Source organism: Lepisosteus platostomus, chromosome 12, assembly GCF_059453375.1.
Source record: "Lepisosteus platostomus isolate fLepPlt1 chromosome 12, fLepPlt1.hap1, whole genome shotgun sequence".
Lineage (NCBI taxonomy): Eukaryota > Metazoa > Chordata > Actinopteri > Semionotiformes > Lepisosteidae > Lepisosteus > Lepisosteus platostomus.
The window spans coordinates 27,129,271-27,148,529 of NC_142622.1; the positions used below are offsets into that span (position 1 = coordinate 27,129,271).

Here is a 19,259-nt window from a genome sequence, read left to right on the forward strand (position 1 = left end):
CAACAACAGCACTTCTTCTGTTCAACCCCCCACGTTTATATAAGAATATTGTCACGATCGTCATCCCTCCTCTAGAGGGCGCTCCGACCCTTTTGTGTTTGTTTCATTATCACGTACACCTGTCCCTGGTTTCACCGGTATTATTTCAACCCAGTGCTCTGGAAGCTCGATGCTTTGCATTGGAAGACGGATGCCCAGAGGTCCGCTTAGCATCAAGTCACCATACTGTACGTCCACGGCTTGAGGGCTTAGGCTTCCGAAAAGCGTCCAGGGCTCGGAGGGCCTGGCTTCGTCATTCTGTTTGGACAGTTGGACAGTTTTGGACTTGTTTGCCTGCGCTACCCCTTTGCACCTGGATCACTGTCGGCACTGCCCCCTGTTCGCCATTCTTTCCATTCCTCACTGTTATTTCCCTGTAGAACTTCTCCAGTCATTTCCGGATTATACCGTCTGCATAGGGTCCTGAACTACGCACTACAAGGAAGTCAGGACCGGCTCCCATTAAAAATATGTACTAGGACAAATGGGGTTTACAGGTGTTTCTAATTGTGCAGATGTTACATGTTGCATACGTTTCACACACAAGAGCTGTGAAGGTCTGGCATGGTTGAGGTCTTTTGAAACTGCTTCTGAAGTCTTTCTCTTGAATTAGTCAGGAAAAACCAACCTGAAGACCAGAGAAGAAGGCTATTTTGAAAATGAGAGGAAAGAAAATGACCATCAGAAAAATTGAAAAGTCTCTTGGCATTCCAAAATCAACAATCTGGGATGTTTTTAACAAAAAGGAAACTGGAGAAGTCAATAACAGGCTGAGAACAGAGCGTCCAAAAAAGACAAATGAAGTGGATGATAGAAAAATATTTTTGTGAAAAAACAAATTGTTAGTGAAATCAAAAATCTCCAGAGTGTGGGGAGGCAAATTTTGAGCACCACAATCCGTAGAAGACTTCACCAAACAAAACCTGGAGGCTAGTCTTTATTGATGACTTAACTGAAGATGTTAGCAGTAGGGTACATTCAGAGACATACAAACAGATCTTGTCTGCAAATGTAAGAAAAAATGGCACCAGACTTATTGGGTGGCAGTTAATTATGCAGCAGGACAATGACCCCAAACATATTGCACGCTTAACACAGACAGAAAGTAAAGCATTTTAAACTGGCCAAATCAATCACCAGATTTAAATCCAATTGAGCAAGTGTGACAGATTGAAACATTTGAAAGGGTTGAAAGTTTGGGATGGTTTGGGCGTTCTGAATATTGACCAGTGAGGATCTCTTTCGTGTAGGGACGTCGGCAGTTAATTAGTTTTTGCCTGCTCAGGTATTATAGAGGGAGCTCGTGCGGTTTTCTTTTTTTTTTCTAGCGTTCGGTTTTCAGTTTTTTTTTCGGAGCTCGCGGTAAAACGGTTAAGAAAAAAAAACTGCGTGTACGTTTTAATTCTTTAATCATCTCCCCTTTTTGAGGGGTGTAACACAAACATTTTATTTTTTCAAAAGGAGACTGAAGGAAGAAAGCCTGACCAACAAGCAACAGCTTCAAGAGGCTGCAGTTAAAGCCTAGCAAAGCATATCAAGTAAAGAAACTAAGAGTCTGGTGATGTCAACGGGACGGAGGCTTGATGCAGTTATTGCAAGCAAGGGATTTGCAACAAAAGACTGATTTTTCCCTTCTTTAATTTAAAGTCCCAATATTTATGATCACCTAAATTTTGGGGGGGACTGAACACAGCACATGCTTTAGTTGAAAAATTGTGTGTGCAAAATATATCCTAAAAATAAAGGGTGACCTTCTGAGCTCAGACTCGGAATAATTTGTTTAATGTGAATTTCAGGTTCTTTGTGTATACAACAGGGAAATGCCAATTTTAGGTTTTTGTCTCAATACATTTGGAGGGCATTGTAATTTCTACTTAGCGGCCAAAGTGAAATTGTTTCAGGTGTTTTAAAAACGGACAACCTAAAACATTAAAGATACACTGTATTTAACTGCAAGCTTAACAACGTACTTGTAGGACCTCATTTATAAACTACTGTATGTTCAGTTTCAGGTACCATAACGAAAAAGGATAATATCATCCAAAAGTTCAAATAACAACAACTGGAATGCAAGAATTATGCCTGTCTCCTGACACCAGGAATCTACTGATTGGGTAGGGTTTTAAGAAATATCCATCTACCCATTTTCTAACAACCTCATCCAATTCAGGGTCACAGGGGAGCTAGAGCCTTCTGAGGCGCAAGAAAGGATACCAGTAGTATAAAGCGACACCTTTTATCAAACTTTTTTGACAGGTGCCACACCCCCTTTTTCAGCCACTGGGAGTCAACGGTGGGGCCGATGTCCCACCCCCTCAGGAGCCAATGGTGTGTTGTTAAGGGGCAGATGTCCCGCCTTCCCCCTGCCGGTCGGGCCTGAGATTCATGGTCCAAAAGCCCCAGTCACTGCATCCCTCGATTTATAAATAAGTGTATGAAAGCATGTGTTAGGGTTGGAAGGCGACCATGTCTTCTGCGGGGTTGAGCGCTTTATTATAACCCTAGGGAATCGGGGAGTTACGGCGGCGTGGGGAGTGGTGAGGGCCACGAGATCCCGGGGTGTGAGCGTCAACAACCACGGCCGGGTGGCCAAGTGGTTGACCCTGACACCAAGTCTCAAAAAACATCAAGGGCGTGTAAGCACTCACACACACACACAGTGACCACGTAAAGTCTCATGGAAAGAACTCGCAGGAGTGAAATGCGAACCACTTTATTTCATGAATAGGTTTTCAAACACAGAAACATCGTAGTACACACTTTTCACAAACGTTACAGACTCCCATTTGCAAGCATGAAAAATGCGAACCACTTTATTTCCTTTATAGGTTTTCAAACACAGAAACATCGTAGTACACACACGATACCTGCTCCTGTTTGCAATCAACAATTAAATGTTGGTGCGGAAAATTTGTTCGGTACACGTAACCACCACCCCAACATTGCTTAGGACTTTGAGGCATCTGAAAAAGCATTCATAATGCCCTTCCGCTCCCCATGTCTAAAACCATGCGAGCCGCATTGGGCGATTCGATCGAGCAGAGCAAACAAATTTGCCTGCGTAATCAGCGGATGGTGTTACCACAGGTTCTGTGCAAAACACATTGTATTTTGGAATACACACTGCAGAAGCCATCAGGCGTCCGTTTCTGATCTGAAAACATCAGATCTGCAATAATTTCACTCATGTTCTTGACATACACAGCTATCTGTTTAACAAATTTAAGGACATTAGCATTCAACTCTGTTTTTCATATCAAGCTTTGTAGAAAGAAGTGTGTAAAGCACTCTTTGTAAGAATTCAGACGTATACATTCGAAATTCTTCATTCTTCAGACGATGGCACAACCGGGTCTGTAAAACAGAGTGAAAGCTCTATTCACATGACGTGTATTTCACATAGATCTATTTTTTTTGCATCTGTAAAAATAAGAATGTTTCTTTTGGAATGCATCACATGTCACATCTACTAATTTTTCATCTAGCTGTTCAAGTATGGAGCGTACATGCTCATATGGCGAGCAGTCATCAATTATGTTTTTCAGCAAGTGTTTTATGCTCCGCTCAGTGTCATTTGTAATGGTGTATGAACCCAGACACCTGGCGATGTACAGAACAGCCGATAAAATTCGGGCTAAACTGAGAGACTTATAAATTTCCAACGCGGCAAGCGTCACATCTTCAAACCCATCTGTGTAGCCGACAGCCAGGCATGTGTGACCCTGTTGACCGGGGTGGTCAAACAGGCCGGGCATTCAATAACCAGAACCCCCTTTAAACAGTGTTTGAAGATGCAATAAACTACTGCTTTCACAATCTGGGCCATAACATCGGACTCATTAGGGACGTCGTTAGCTAAACCTGGTTGTGCATCATCATTATTAACATTTTGAGGAACACACAAGCATAAACACGAAACATTCAGGCGCGATGGTAGTTTGAAGATTGATGCTTCGACCTCTTCGTTATTCTATTAAAGGAAAAAGAAAAGGAAGGCTTAACAAAATAAATAGACATGGTTTGTACCTAAAATATCTATCATTTAACGCATCTTTTGTGTTAGTGTTTTTCGTTAATATTTACCATTTGTAGCGCTGTTTCATCACCACTCCCTGGCGGTTCTTCAACACCAGGTTCCCCATCCGAACTCACAGGACAGCCGCTGTCACACGTCGCAGAGGGCGGGGTCGGGTTTTGCTAAAAAGAAGACCAAGTATTAAAATGACATACGCTAAGCGCCGATTGAAACAACAATTCCACGATCAGAAAATATATTTTAGCAGCCTACCTCTTCACTTTGTAGAGCAGAGGAACCCGATGTTTCTCCACACAAAGAAGCCATCTTTGTAGCTACCAACACCGGGATAGTGTCTGACAGCTCCAAGGACACGCTGCACCCCTCAAGGCGGAGCGTTTAAGAATATGAACCAATAGTGTAACCACACCTACATAACTCAAGACATTTTTCAATTGGTTGTGGTGTTTTAGAACGACCAGCCGCATCTCTCCACCCCCCCACACACAAAGCCACGTGTTTTATCGAGAGCGAAAAGTATTCACTTATCAGCTTATAAGTTTTGTTTTAAACTTTAAAAGTATTAACACACAACACAAACACAAATGATGTGTTTGCCCAGTAAATACATTTTTTCGTAGGAACTTTTTAACCCGCGTGGATTGGTCTTAAAGTTATAAAATAATTTAATAAGACACATTTAGCTTATTTTTAATAACACATTCGCGACAGCTTTTCAAAAGTTTGAAATGAATTTCCACGCACCGCACGCCTAAAAGTCTTAACAGGCAACAAATGATGTGTTTGCACAGAAAATATTTTTTTTAACACGCGTGGGTTGGTCTAAGTTTTAAAATAATGTAATAAGACACATTTAGCTTATTTTTAATAACACATTCGCGACAGCTTTTCAAAGGTTTGACACAAACGATGTGCTGTTCTTCATATTTTAACGGACTGGTCTTAAAGTTATAAAATAATTAAATAGAGATCTGTGGGGGGGTCGGTGTGACAGTTAAAGGCTCTGGAATGCAGAGACAATGTATGATTTTATCTGGCAAACACGTGGGCACCCCTTCCGGAGTCCTGGGGGAGGAATGTGGCTGGTCAGCAGGGGTAAGGGTGCTAAAATTGACCTCATAGCGAAAGTTCATATAAGTTTTAAATTTTAAGCGGGTACAATTAACAGTGACAATAAACGGACGGATATAGGAGTTATAGTTTTTCATTTGTTTTAAATGCTGTTTTGTATATACATTTTAGGTTTATGAACACGTCGCTATAAAGAATAAATACATTTTCTTATAGCGATACCGTTAATAAAAAAAAATCATTTTTCTGAATAATATTCTTAGAGGTCCGTTGCTGATTCAATCACAGACACCGGGACACATTTTCACCACGTTTTAACAGCTATGAAATTTAGACAGTTGTATGTCTTAAAATAATATATATTTTAACGTTATAACGGTCTAAAACGTTTTCTAAAAATGTTTCTTAAAATAATTTCTACAGCCCAACACGTGCACATCCCATGATACCTAAGGTTAAAGGATTTATGGGGGGAAACGTGTTTCTTAGAAGAGGATGTTTATCGGGGGGTATAAGAACTCGCGGTGTAACGTCTGAACTCCTGGCTGGATTCCAAGTATTTCAGTCTCGCGTTATCGACTAACTTGTCAGAATGGATCACACTGATCAAATTCAACAGTCTGAAGACGCTTTATTTACGGACTTAACACTACTCGATTTGATAGACGAAGACGAGGATTTCCAACATTTCCCAGGTATGTATATCTGGCTTATTGTGAGATAAAATTACAACGTCACGGTGCATGTCTCATGTTGACGTGTTGATAGCTAAAGATGCAAAACGTTGTATAATATTTGTATATTATGCAATATTGAATTATTATAATGGAATTACACGGGAGTTGTTCAGTAATATGGCAGTGACTGCGCGTATCCATTCTTTTCCATTAGGTGCACCGAAAACAACAGCTGACAAACGTCCAGTTACGGCAATACACCGCAACGCCGGTTTAGTAATTACGACAATGTTTTGAATAACGCTTTACGGCCATGTCCGTCTTAAAGACACACGGGTACTTTCTCCACATCAATACACCCATGCGTCTATTTCACAGACGCTTGTGAGGGAACGAGCGACAAGTTTAAAAAAACTGTGCTTTACAATACCTCCTCAAAACCTTGTGGAGACTCAGGCAGAACCCGAACCTTCAAAAAATAAACTACGACGCATCGCTAAGACGTTAACTGAAACGGCAAACTCAAAACGTTTCAAATCAACAACCAAAGGTTAATATAATTTAAGCGTGGTCAAGATGTGGTATGAACCACTTTTTGCAACAGTTACTTCTTTTGTTAGAATGTTAATTCGTTGAAAGATCCTAGTTCACATAGTTTTCTGTTTTGGGTTATTAAAAAGTCTTATTTTAAAACTGCTTAGCCTTTAAGACTTCATATTTAAAGTTAAAAACGACTGGTCTGCGTCTTGTCTATATGCCGTTAACCTAACCGCTTGCTAGTGGCGCCATCACTGTGTTAAAGGAAACCGGTGTAACAACATCAACATGGCCGGGTAGCTTGTTCTATTCCAGAAATAATAACGCAATTAGAGACTTGGCGTTTGGTGATGTGCTAGATTCAGTGCGGTATATTACACAGTTACTATCAACTGTGAGCATTATGAGGTGGATAAAAAGTGAGATTTAGAGCATCTATGAGCGGCTTTAGCAAGTGTACATTCCGTGTTTCCAAAACCGATCCAGGCTTACGCTGCTAGCCTTTTAGACGTAATTTCTAAAGAGGATGCAGCTCTAAACGCTGGATTTCAAAACCTGGAATGCTATTTCATGGTTCATTGGCGAAGATCCCAAGGGATAAATGACTAAACATGCGGTCTAAAAAGTGTTTAAAAGACCGACCTCTTGCCAACATCAAGCGTTTGTACGTTAATAAAAAATTAAACTGGCAAAAGCATGTTTGTTGAGATGTAAAAGATTCAGAGAGAGGCATCAGATTTCCCAAGGGCACCCCGAACCACACAAGGAGAATGCATTGGTGGAAAATAACTTAGCGCGCCGTGGTGCTGTAGCAGAACAGGATGGCGGTAACTTTGAAAACCGAGAACCGGTTGTGATGAACGATGTGAATCGGGTTGGTGATGGTGTCGGTGCAAATAGAGACCCCTTAGTTTTCCTTGAGCGTATACGTAGTTATAACCGGTCTTATAATAATTTTAGAGCAACAGAGCACTATGAAGAATTTCGTTTTGTTCATCTTGACAGAATAGCGTCGTATGTACAGACTATAGACGCTGTGCATGGTGCAGTCCAGAGAATATTGGATGAACTCTCCAAACATAGGGGTGAATTATTTTGTACAGCTGCGTTTGTCTTCTGGTGGTTTTAACAAACCCTTGTTCTCACGCAGGAGATGCCCCGGATAATTAAATGCTGCCGATTTTTTAAACCACATCTCAGACCTCTTACAGAGCCACGCAAAAGTTCTCACCAATGACAGCAATGACATTAGTGGTGATGATAGTTAGGAATATGCAGGGGGGTGCCCGCAGATTTAAAACCGTTCTGTACAGCAGGGTAATTGCTCGGGAAAAAAGCACACCTTATCGACTTGCATTACACGGGGGTTAATCTGTTTCGCCGGGAGTGTGTGCGGTTTGTTAAATAAAGGTTGTACTGATAGGGAAATGTTACAGGGTGCTAAACGAATGCACAAAGAGTTGGGTTTTCCAGAGAATTGGAAAATTAGTTTGTCAGACATTACAGCTTTTGAAAAAGCATTTAAAGATGGTCATTAAAGCCAGCAGCCATATCACCCTGCAACTCACAACTGGCAACCCACTGAAGCTAAGCAGGTGTGAGCCTGGTCAGTACCTGGATGAGAGACCTCCTGGGAAAAACTAAGGTTGCTGCTGGAAGAGGTGTTAGTGGGACCAGCAGGGGGCGCTCACCCTGTGGTCCATGTGGGTCCTAATGCCCCAGTATAGTGACGGGGACACTATACTGTAAACAGGCGCCATCCTTCAGATGAGATGTAAAACTGAGGTCCTGACTCTCTTTGGTCATTGAAAATCCCAGGGCGCTTCTCAAAAAGAGTAGGGGTGTAACCCCTATGTCCTGGCCAAAATTTCCAATTGGCCCTTACTGGCCCTAATAATCTATTGGCTACATTACTCTGCTCTCCTCCCCACTGATAGCTGATGTGTGGTGAGCGTTCTGGTGCACTATGGCTGCCGTTGCATCATCCAGGTGGGGCTGCACATTGGTGGTGGTGGAGGGGAGTCCCCATTACCTGTAAAGCACTTTGAGTGGAGTGTCCAGAAAAGCGCTATGTAAGTGTAAGCAATTATTATTATTATTATTATTAAAATTTTGTAAAATTTTGGCAAATTCTAAAATACTTTTTGTTCTACTGTGTAACGTTGCCATAGCCAAAATGTAAATGTAGTGGCTCTCTGAAGGCACCAGTTCTGTAGGGTTTGGGCATTTACTGGGACAATTATTAATTGTAGCAGTAAATCACAAAATTGATTCTTTTGATGGCTTTAGAATCCAACCATGCGATATAACTCAAACAACGCACACACACAGGTACTAATACACGAGGATACATTTATTAATACATAGAATATGCATATAAACCTAACAGATCTTATCGAGAGGGTTATCAGAATACAAAAGGTATATATTCAATCAGTTACAAGATGTTACACATATCAAGAGGACATACGTTCAGTATATCATTCATTAAGACCGTTTCATAAATGAACTTGGTTATAACTTCTACATTAGATACTCAAAACAAGTACATAACTCTTAGGAATTAAATTGATATCAACTGGTTGAATTCTCGAGCTGCAATGCAGTGAAGTTGAATACTCATCCAATCTCTGGGAATTCAGATCTCCTGCGGGCACAAAGAAACAGTTGCAGGCTTGTTGCTGTCCAATCCGCACTCTCTGGCTTGGTGCCAGGCTGTGCTGTGCGGCTTGCGACGGTGCGCTGCTGATGCTCACTGACCGGCTAGTTAGTGTTGGCTTAAAGTTTGCGCACAGGAGAAAAGATGACTGTGGGTCCCAGCAAGTCAGGAAGAGGACCGGTTCGTTCCTGATGAAGAGCTAGTTCTGAATAGTGATTCAGCTGTCCACAGTTCTGACCTGTTCACGAGGCTTGCTGCTGGTGCTAACCTCGGGTGTATCCTCTGGTTACTCTCTGGCATCCTCCGCTCTAGACTCTTAGAACAAAGGAAAGTTCTGGCACTCGGACACACTGGCTGTTCCGTGGTTGTCCGGGCTGAGTCTCAGGATGGTCAGGAGGCGCGCTGCGAGAATGTCCTGCCCTTGGGAGCCTTCTGCTCCTGGGCCGTCCTGCCCTGGAATTCTCCTTTGAATTCCCTTTAGAAAAGTCTCAGAATTCCCTCTGAATCTTGCTGAACCTCTCAGGCTCTCTGTGTTGCCTGTTTTTACCTGGAGGAACTTCAGCTCGTTGATTTGCTGAAAGTTCCATGGGCATCAGAGTCCCACGTGGGTTACTCGGCCCTACCAGTCCCTGATTGGTTGATCAAGGTGAGATATGAGTCACTTACTCCTGACACTTAGGAATGCAGTCCAGATGTCCATCTGGCACTCCCTAGACAGATAGGCGCCAATGGATGACCATTGATCATGATAGCCAGGCTTAGCTAAGTGCATCACCCTTTGGGAGCTGTCCTAGGAAACCTTATCAAGGGAACCTTAAATCAGCCTGCATGAATAGTTTCTCTGTGGCTGCACCACAGAGATGAACAGAGAGATGAGGCCTAATTTAGGAAAGCTCCGAAACACTTAATTCTGCCTTATTAATAAGCCTCGCCGCTACAACTGCATGAAGAGCATTTTTATGGGGGTTTTAAATATTAAAGCTTTTGTGGGGGCGGCGTATTTTTGGGGTTTCCTGGGGCTAAGGGTTATTTTCCACACTTGATGAACACTTCAGAAAACCAAAATCATGTAGGCCCGATGCCGCCGCCAGAACTTTACGGCGTTAACTACATGCTGCCGAGCGAGAAAGCTGAGTTTTTGGTTTGGTAAACAAGGGAACTGTGTTTAACTTACAGAGATAGTTAAAATGCTCCTGCCAGCTGGATGTGGCAATTCTAAGAGAAGGCTGTGTCAGGTTTTGGGACAAGGTCATGAATATGACCAGACAGGCGCGTGTGACTGAGTCTGGGGCTGCCTGCGTTGTGTGCATCGACCCCTTTCAGTTTGTGACTATTGCTGGTGTCTGCATGGCCATGTTCAGACTTATGTTTTTACAGGAAGAAACGATAGCGTTGCTACCCCATGACAATTACCACCGCCAGCAAAAACAATTTTCTACACGCAGCATTCAATGGCTTATGTACATCGAACACACAGAGCATGTTAAAATCCAACACGCGTTAACCACATGTGTTGAGTGTGGAACCAGAATTCAAGGTTGGACCATATTTTCTGGATGGTTATGCTGTAATTGATGGAGTGCAGACAGCCTTTGAGTTCAGTGGTTGTTTATTTCACGGTTGTAGTGTTTGTTATTGTGAAAACGATTTTAATCCGCTGACAAACACTACTTTTGGTTGGTTGTAAAGAAAGACGATGGTGAAAATTAATTTTCTCGAAATGAGAGGTATTAACGTGCGTGTTTTGTGGGAGCATGAGTTCAGAGACATGCTTGTTGAAAATGGAGACTTGGGTAAATTTCTAGTAGTTGCGCAGTTACCAGAGCCTCTGCAACTGCGCGATTCGCTTTTTGGGGGGAGAACAAATGCTGTTTGTTTGCATTACATCGTACAACCCGGTGAAAAAATTCATTACTATGATTTCACCAGTCTGTATCCGTTTGTGAACAAAGCAAAAAATACCCACTGGGACACCCCAGAATAATTTATAACAACTTTGAAGATTTAAAATGGTATTTCAGTTTAGTGAAGGTGAAAGTTTACCCACCCAAACGTTTGTACTTTCCAGTTCTACCAACCAAAATTGACAAAAAACTGTTTTTCACACTGTGTCGTACGTGTGCTGAAACAAAACAGACCACTCCCTGCGAGCACAGCGATGAAGATCGCGCTTTGACTGGTGTCTGGTGCACTCCGGAATTACAGACGGCCTTAGATCTGGGGTATAGAGTGGGTAAAATTTACGAAATTTGGCATTTCAAAAAGTCCTCACATGATCTTTTTTCCGACTACATCAAGCCGCATCTGAAAGGGAAACAGGAAGCTTCGGGGTTTCCAGAGTGGTGTACTGATGTCGCGAAACAACAAAGATATATCAGCGAATATTATGAAAAAGAGGGTGTCCGACTGTACCCCGGCAACATTAAAAAGAATCTGGCCAAAAGGCAGCTTTCAAAAATTGCCTTGAACAGTTTGTGGGGCAAGTATGGGCAAAGAGACAATTTACCACAGACCACCATTGTGAGAAACCCCGATGAATTGTTCAGGTACTTATTTGCGCCTTATCATGAGGTGTCAGCCTGCGAGTTTATCGATGAAAACACAGCCTGTGTTACGTGGAAACACACTAAAGACCACTATACAGGCCATTTTCATCGCTAGCTTTACAACAGCCTATGCCCTTGGAGTTATACAAGCTGCTAAATGCTTTGCAAGGCTGCTGTCTGTACCACGACAGATTCTGTTATCTTTGTGAGCCGGGAGGGTGATTGGAATCCGGAACTGGGTGACTATTTGGGTGAGCTGACCAGGAAAATCAATGCTGGCCAACACATCACCGAGTTTGTATCAACAGGGCCCAAGTCGTATGGGTACAAGCTGTCTGGTGGGAAGGCCTGTTTAAAGGTGAAAGGTATTACGCTCAATGTGAACAATTGTGAAAAAGGTAACTTTGAGAGTCTGCGGGACTTGGTTTTTGACTATGACATTAACCCTTATGGTGAGTGCCGGGAATTTAAATGCATTTCTATTCAACAGCCGATCGTGCGAAGGATTGGCGCATTGAGACCCGGACCTTAAAGAAAACCCAGAAGGTGGTGTATGACAAGCGGGTGCTGCAAGAAAATTTGACATAGTTGCCCTACGGATATTAACACGATGGATGTCAGGTTAAAACACCCTTTTTCATGCAATTTGTCCGGACCCTCGAATTGCGGTAAAAGTTATTTTATTAAACAACTCTTGGAGAACGGTGATACCGTTACGACTCGTAAACCCGAAAACATAGTCTGGTGTTACAGCTGCTGGCAACCTCTATACGCTGAGTTGCTTGTGAAATTTCCATACATTCAGTTTATAGAAGGGGTACTGACGTCGTTTTTCCGACGATCAGCTACTGCCACCTGATAGAGTAAATTTGATTATAGTTGATGATTTGATGGAGTCTGTGTGTGAAAATAATGAGATAGAAAAAGCTTTTACCAAATACGTACACCACAGAAACCTTAGCATCATGTACTGTATATCGTCCAAAATGTGTTTTGTCAAGGCCGGAAAAGTAGAACCATAGCATTAAATACAAAGTACATGGTGCTGTTTAAAAACCCTCGAGATAAACTACAGATTACAACCCTGTCCCAGCAGATGTGCCCCGGTAAAGCCAAAATTCCTTTCGGTTACTTGTTGGTGGATTTAAATGCCAACACCCCAGATGACTATCGCTTGCGAACAGGTCTTTTCCCCCCAGATGTACCCATGGCTTATGTATTTAAAAAATCTAAAAGTCGGTGATCTCGCAACCATAGACTCAGTCGAAAAAACACCTTTGGACCGTCGACATGTCTTCATGCGTTCGGAGATCGCATCGATTACGAGAGTGGTCCAGTATCGAAAGCGATGTAAGAAAAATAACACCCCGCCGGTTGGATGATGAAATGAGAGACATTCTTCAGAACTCACATCTGGCCGAATATGAAAAAGTGAAATTGTACAGTAAGGTGTTACAATGGTATTTGACATTAGTACACCAGGAGACTTCTGAAAAGGGGACTTTAACTGTTGTACTATGGGAAAATGCACCCGCCGAGCTATTACGCACGTTACCACAATAGCCGTCATCGAGTGACGCTGACTTTGGGTATATTTTGGATAGCGTGTCTCAGCGGTTCCGGAGAAATGCCGAGATATTGTTAAAGACTATGGCCCGTAGTGAACCGATAATAGCCTGGAATGAAAAAGGAGAATTTGTGTACAAGTGGCCACCCGTTGAGGGCTCTCACATTATTGATCTTGTCAGAGCTCTCACGCAGCAGCAAGCAGTTGCGGCCTGTAAGAAGCCAAAAGGTTGGGATGTATTTATGCTTGCTAGCCAACGCTGGTAACCGAGAGCTACTTGAAAAACTCAAGGCTGCCCCGCTGGGGTGTGCAGCGTCTGTCAAAACTTTAAAATGCTCAGTAGAGATGTCGACGCTCGTCCCAGTCTCTAAGATAACCGCAGAAAGGAGATGATCATTAATACCCAGACCCACCTGGTTGTCTTTGTAACATTTTTTCTCTCACCTGAGGGTATGTGTGTTTGTGATAAATGACTTGACTGTGTGAGCAATATAGTTACGTTAAAAATGTTTGTAATAAAATTTCTTGGATGTAATGTGTATTAAAAAAAAAGCTTGAGCAATATAACCGCAAATGTATAATAAAAATATTGTATTGATTTTAATTCATATTGTGTGTTCTTTTTTAAATAATAACCACACAGACAATGAAATGGTTCGATTTCATTTTTATTTTAGACGGTCGATTAACATTTATGACATGTTTTAAATTGGCATAAGCAACCGCATAATTGAACATTCGTATTTTCAAATGGCTTAAAAGGGTACAGGGGTCTCCTTCTCACACGTCTTTGGTTTGTCAGAAACATATCATTCTGGATTGCGTTCATAGAATAAAGTTCTAAAATGTTTCTGGAAGATAAGCCTTTACATCTAAGGTATAGAAAAAAGACGCAATGTAATCCGCAGGTCACTGCAAAAGAATCTTGCAATAGTCTGTTGTTGTAAAATATGGAATTAGCATTTCTGTTTTAGAAATCAATAATGTTCTTGGGAAAGAAAAGGCTTCGGGTGAAAATCCGTAGGAGTCGAAAAATTCTGCTCCGTCGTCATTGGGTAGGTAAATAGCGAGCCAGTGTTCGCTGGGGCGGTCGTGTGGGTGAGAATTAACTATTAAACTCAGAGGGTGCCGCGCCAGTCTCTCGATTGGTAGTGCGTCACTGGGGAACACGCCTAGAAAACTCGGGTCTCGGGTGTAGCAGTCTCAGGTTAGAAGTCTTCCAGCTGTTTGGTGTTCATCTTTATGTGTAGGTTGTGTGGCCTCCCGCGTTTTTTAGCTGAAGTTGTAAATGACTTGACGTCTCATATCAAGCTCTATCACGTTGTCGAACAGCACGTACACAACCATGTTAACTTTACTGGGTAGCGGTAGTGCGAAGCGTATTTCAGCTCTCAGATTACCCGTTTTGATAAATGAATAATGACCTTTGCACTCGTCGTCGGGGCTGAGGTTGAAAGCGAACAATGTGTAACCGTGTGCATACTCCTTGTGGTCCACCAGAAGTGGTTTGTCTTTCAGACGCTTCCCGGATGTTTCCACCAGATTAAAATATTCACGGACGTAATGTCCATTCTGGAAGTCTGGTTGAAGTGGTTTAGTGGGGATTTGTTCACCATCCGCATAGAGAGCCAGAAAGTTAACGTTGTAGTGTTTAAAATTGAAGGGGTTTTGTGTAAAACTGCCGCTGAATGCTGCGTTGTCCACAAACCCCAAAATTACCACTTTGGGTAACTGCCCGAGAAAGAGGTTTTCTTGGTTACACACACGGCTCCCTGCAGGCAGACTGAAGACTTTCATCTGTATGCGGTCTATGGGGTATTTAGCGTTGGCCAACAGGAGTGCTTTGGCGTGTTCCAGTCTGATCCCAGGTGAGACTCTGACTCTTTTTACAAAGATGCAGAGAGTACGCTCAGTTTGTGTTCTCCGGCGTTGTTCATTAAGCAGAAAGCATCTCTGTTGCGTGTGAGTTTTTTTTTTTCAGGTCAACGCCATTCAGTAGTAGTTTGTCCTGAAAAAATAGGTCTGCTTGAATGTGACCCAAGAGCTCCAGTTTTCGGCTATGCGTCGTGTATGATGCTCTTTTTCGGAACCCCTGATTGGGTCCGTCCAAAATTGTGGAATCGTGTATACATATTTTAAAAACTTTATCCATTTTATCCAAAATCGGAATGGTCAAACTCAAGACCTTTGAAGTTAAGATAAGTTACAGTAGATGTCAGCAAAAAAAAAAGAAAAAATGAAATATTTGATTGCATAAATATCCAGACCCTTGAACACAAAATTGAGTGCAAGCAACTTAAGAGGAATTACAATTACAGCCACGGGTATTTTGGGAATATTGTACGTATATGGGGTTGGAGCAATTTTTCTCCATTCTTCTTGATAAATATGTTCAAGCTCTCTAAAAGCTGTTTTCAAGAAGAAACTTTATATAGGACTCTTTATATAGGAATATATTGGACTCTGCTCCAAAGGGCTAAACTGTCTCCATTCAAATGGGCCCATTCATTTCAGAAACAGTGGATACTTGAAAGATAGTCAATCTTTATTGGCTGTGCCCTGAAACTCTATAAGCTTTTATCTATTTGGAATTATTAAAATTTATAATTCATATTGTTACGGCTTTAGGTAACTGAAAAGTGTCTCTTAGATTTTAGATTAAGTTTGTGACACCTGGCAGAGTAAACTCTTCTAACATCAAAGCAGAGAGGATGTTTGCTGAGGTCTGGAGGGTCCCTTGAGCAGAATTAATGGTGGATTAATGATTGTCAAGGTGCAGTACAGACACACACAATATAAGATCACATTAAGAGCAAAGAGAAAATGAAGAAACAAGAAGGCAGCAACAAGATAAGATCACTTTATTGGCCATATACAATTTCTTGTATTAGGAATTTGTCTTTTTGCATACCCCAACTTGCTCTCCATGAGACACACAGAAAGGGAGAGAAACTCAGGGTCAGATCACAGGGCCAGCCATTGTACAGCACCCCTGGAGCAGTTAGGGTTAAGGGCCTTGCACAGGGGCCCAACAGAGTAGGAATTCTCTGTCAGCCACAGGATTTGAACCAGCAACAGGTGCAAATCCTTAGCCACAAGGCCACCACACTGCCCGCTTCTTTTTTAAGGAGGGGAGAGACAAGAGTTCCCAAGAGACCCCCCCCTTCTTCATGATCATCCAAATCAAGCCTGAATGAAGCTAAGTACAGTATTTGAACCTTGCTAGAGAGAGCATGCTATTCTGTGTTTTTAGGGAACTTGGGTTTCCTGAGTAAAGATACCTCAGTTAGAAACATCTATCCTGCTTAAGGTGCATTTTTATGGTTAAGGATATAGGCTCCCATTTATTTTGGGGCATCTTGGGTGTAGAGAGAGAGATTTTACTGCAGACTGCTTTATATTTAGTTAGAAGGCAGCTTATCTCTTATGTGGCCACTGTAGGCATTAAGTTTAATTCACGTGCCTCTAATTATACCAGCCTCTCGATTATATTGATAGAAATCACTTACAAGGTCTTGCTAGCTGAGCTAAAGAACACGTTCTTTAGCCACGGCGGCCAGCATCCCTGTTATCCGCAGGGGAGGGCGGTGCCGTAACCACACTGCAACCAGATCGTACAACCTGTATGTCGGCCGTTCCGTTACACTATATTCATGAATCGTACAGGATCATAGGATCTATAGGCCTGAAGACTTGTCTTGTACAGTGCGCTGATAAAAATCAAATTAACTACACTAATTTTTATGGAATCCCATTTCCACCAGGGAGGCTTCCATAGTAACCGGATGGAATAGTGGACGGTGGGCTTTTTAAAAAAGTTTTTATTTAAACACCAGAAATACAGAAACGGAGACAGAATATGAAATAAGATACATGAATAAACACTTCACATCCAGAAGAATTCACAATTATAAAAGCTGAAACTTATACTTTTTTACATATTTCCATTGTATGTCCTTTTTTACTTAAAAAGGTCTTCTTTAGCTCAGCTGGCAAGACCTAGGTTTGAGCCAATGCAGAGAGGCACGGGGTGAGGTGAGGTAAGGTAAGGTAGGGTAGGGGCGGCGAGGGGCACAAGCCCTAGAACCCGAATCTGTTTAAATAACAAAAGGACAGACAATGAAATATGGGCTATTTCGAAGTCGCAAATGTGAGATATAAAGTCGGAATTCCGAGTTTTTAAGGTGGAATTCTGAGATACCATAGCGTGTTTTGTTTTACTCCCTGGCGGAAACGGGCTTCCATACAAATGGGTCTGCAGCCTTTGTTAGAAAAAGTTTCCCACTTAAGTCGTACATTATCTTAGATGCAAAACTAGCAATCCCCAGCAGAGGTCACTCTAAGAACTCTTCTTTCTCAGGTCTTTCTCAGGTTTTTCAATTGAACACAGCGAGGGGTGCTCATACTCAGACAAGGGCCTGGTTGCGCTACAACATAAATTGTGCTCCGGAGGGAGGTCAAAGAAAAGCCACCAGAATAATTCCTGGTCAGCAAGGAATATAGTACACAGATCAATGGAAGGAAATTAATCTATTTAGTCTTGAGCAGAGGAGATTCCAAGTTGTCTTTATATATAGCACATATTTTCTGATAGGCATTTACAGTGATTTGGCGATACGCGTTTTAATGTTTTTGTATTCCTGCAATAAAATAATTATAAATTGGTTGATGTTTATAGAACAACCCATGGTGGGCAATGTGTCCTATATATAGTAAACAGTATTGCACAGCATTGGAAACACTCATAATCAACTTACTTTAAGAGGGAGCAGGGTTTCCCACCACTGTATTAACTTACACTGTACTGTAAAGTTACTGTATTTGTTACACACAGGTCTTTCCAGTCCAAGCTCCAATTGCAACTCCAATTCAATTGCTTAATTAAACCCTTCATTGAACCAATAATTTGTATAAGTTATTACTGTCTTTAGGTCTTTATCATTTCAGCTCTGAAATAGCAATAGATTTCATGTAATAAAATTCTATAGTTAACTCCCACATCTTAAGAGATTAAATTGTTCTTTATATTGTACAGCAGATGTAAAACAACATCTATATACTGTAGAGCAACTATATTCTATATCTGTAATTTTACATACAGGTGTTGAGCCAAACAATTCCATCTGTAGGCATGAATGTAAATAAACCATTCCTTATATATCCCACAGTCTGTCCTACCTTTTGCACTTTGAGTTTTTTGGTCCATTAGTTCATATCCCATGGTCTGTGCCGATACAGCTTATGGGATGGGATATTCCTTTTAAGAAGACTGATGCCAAGAACCCTCCATATCAGTCACAGGGTGATTATCTGTGTCTGTGGATTCAGTTTGACTTTCAGAGCTTCATCAGGGTTACAGCCACGTTCTTTTTGTGGTTTCAATTGAGTATTAATTGGGCTCTTTTTTGGGCTCAGCTCTTGGCTCAGCAGGGCTTTGTGGTGGTAGGAATTTTGGTCTCTTTTTTTAGGTATAGCCAATACTTTAATACTGTATTCTGTATGTTTATCAATAGTGGGTACTGGCCTAATTCGGCCCTGCACCTGTTGTTAAGTGTTTTTCTCTCCACATGGAGAATGTTTCTACAGATCTCCATGTGCAGAGTTTCTGTGGGGTGTTTGTCCCATTGAGTGTAATCCTGGTCTTTGAGGGGACCCCACACTTCACTGTCGTATAGGGCAATGGGTTGGATTACACTTTGAAATATTTGGAGCCAGATTCTTGTTGGTGGGTTGATTTTGAAGAGCCTCCTTCTTATTGCGTAGAAAGCCCTGAGTGCCATCTCCCTCAGTGCCTTCACTGCCAGGTCAAAACTCCCAGATGAGCTGATGGTGAGACCGAGATATGTGTAGCTGGATGTGTGCTCCAATGTGTTGTTGTTGTTGAGTGTGAATTTGTACCTGTTTCCCTGAGGTCTGGCTTTCTCCTGGAAAACCAAAACTCTGGTCTTGTCCAGATTGACAGGTCTGACAGTACTGTTCCAGTAGTGCCAGGTTCTGCTGCAGCCCCTGTTCTGTGGGCGACAGCAGGACCAGGTTATCTGCATAGAGCAGGAACTTGATTTCTGTGTCGTGTAGTGTGAGACCAGGAGCTACAGACTGTTCCAACATTCCTGCTAATTCGTTGATA

General features: G+C 42.0%; 2 long non-coding RNA genes across 4 annotated transcripts in view; one reads left to right on the forward strand and one right to left on the reverse strand.

Moving 5' to 3' along the window:
• LOC148651351 (uncharacterized) overlaps positions 1 to 4,785 on the reverse strand; it is a 487,041-nt gene extending 482,256 nt beyond the window's left edge. The window contains exons 1-3 of one of the 3 annotated variants that reach the window (XR_015925731.1): positions 4,328 to 4,675; positions 4,123 to 4,236; positions 2,737 to 3,393 (exon numbers count right to left, since the gene is read on the reverse strand). This is a non-coding gene — a long non-coding RNA (uncharacterized LOC148651351). The other 2 variants (XR_015925732.1, XR_015925730.1) reach the window with 2 other exon arrangements.
• Positions 4,786 to 5,580: 795 nt separating this feature from the next.
• On the forward strand, positions 5,581 to 13,736 carry LOC148651358 (uncharacterized). Its single transcript, XR_015925737.1, has 2 exons — positions 5,581 to 5,841; positions 12,056 to 13,736. It is a non-coding gene; the product is annotated as an uncharacterized LOC148651358 (long non-coding RNA).
• Positions 13,737 to 19,259: the final 5,523 nt, after the last annotated feature.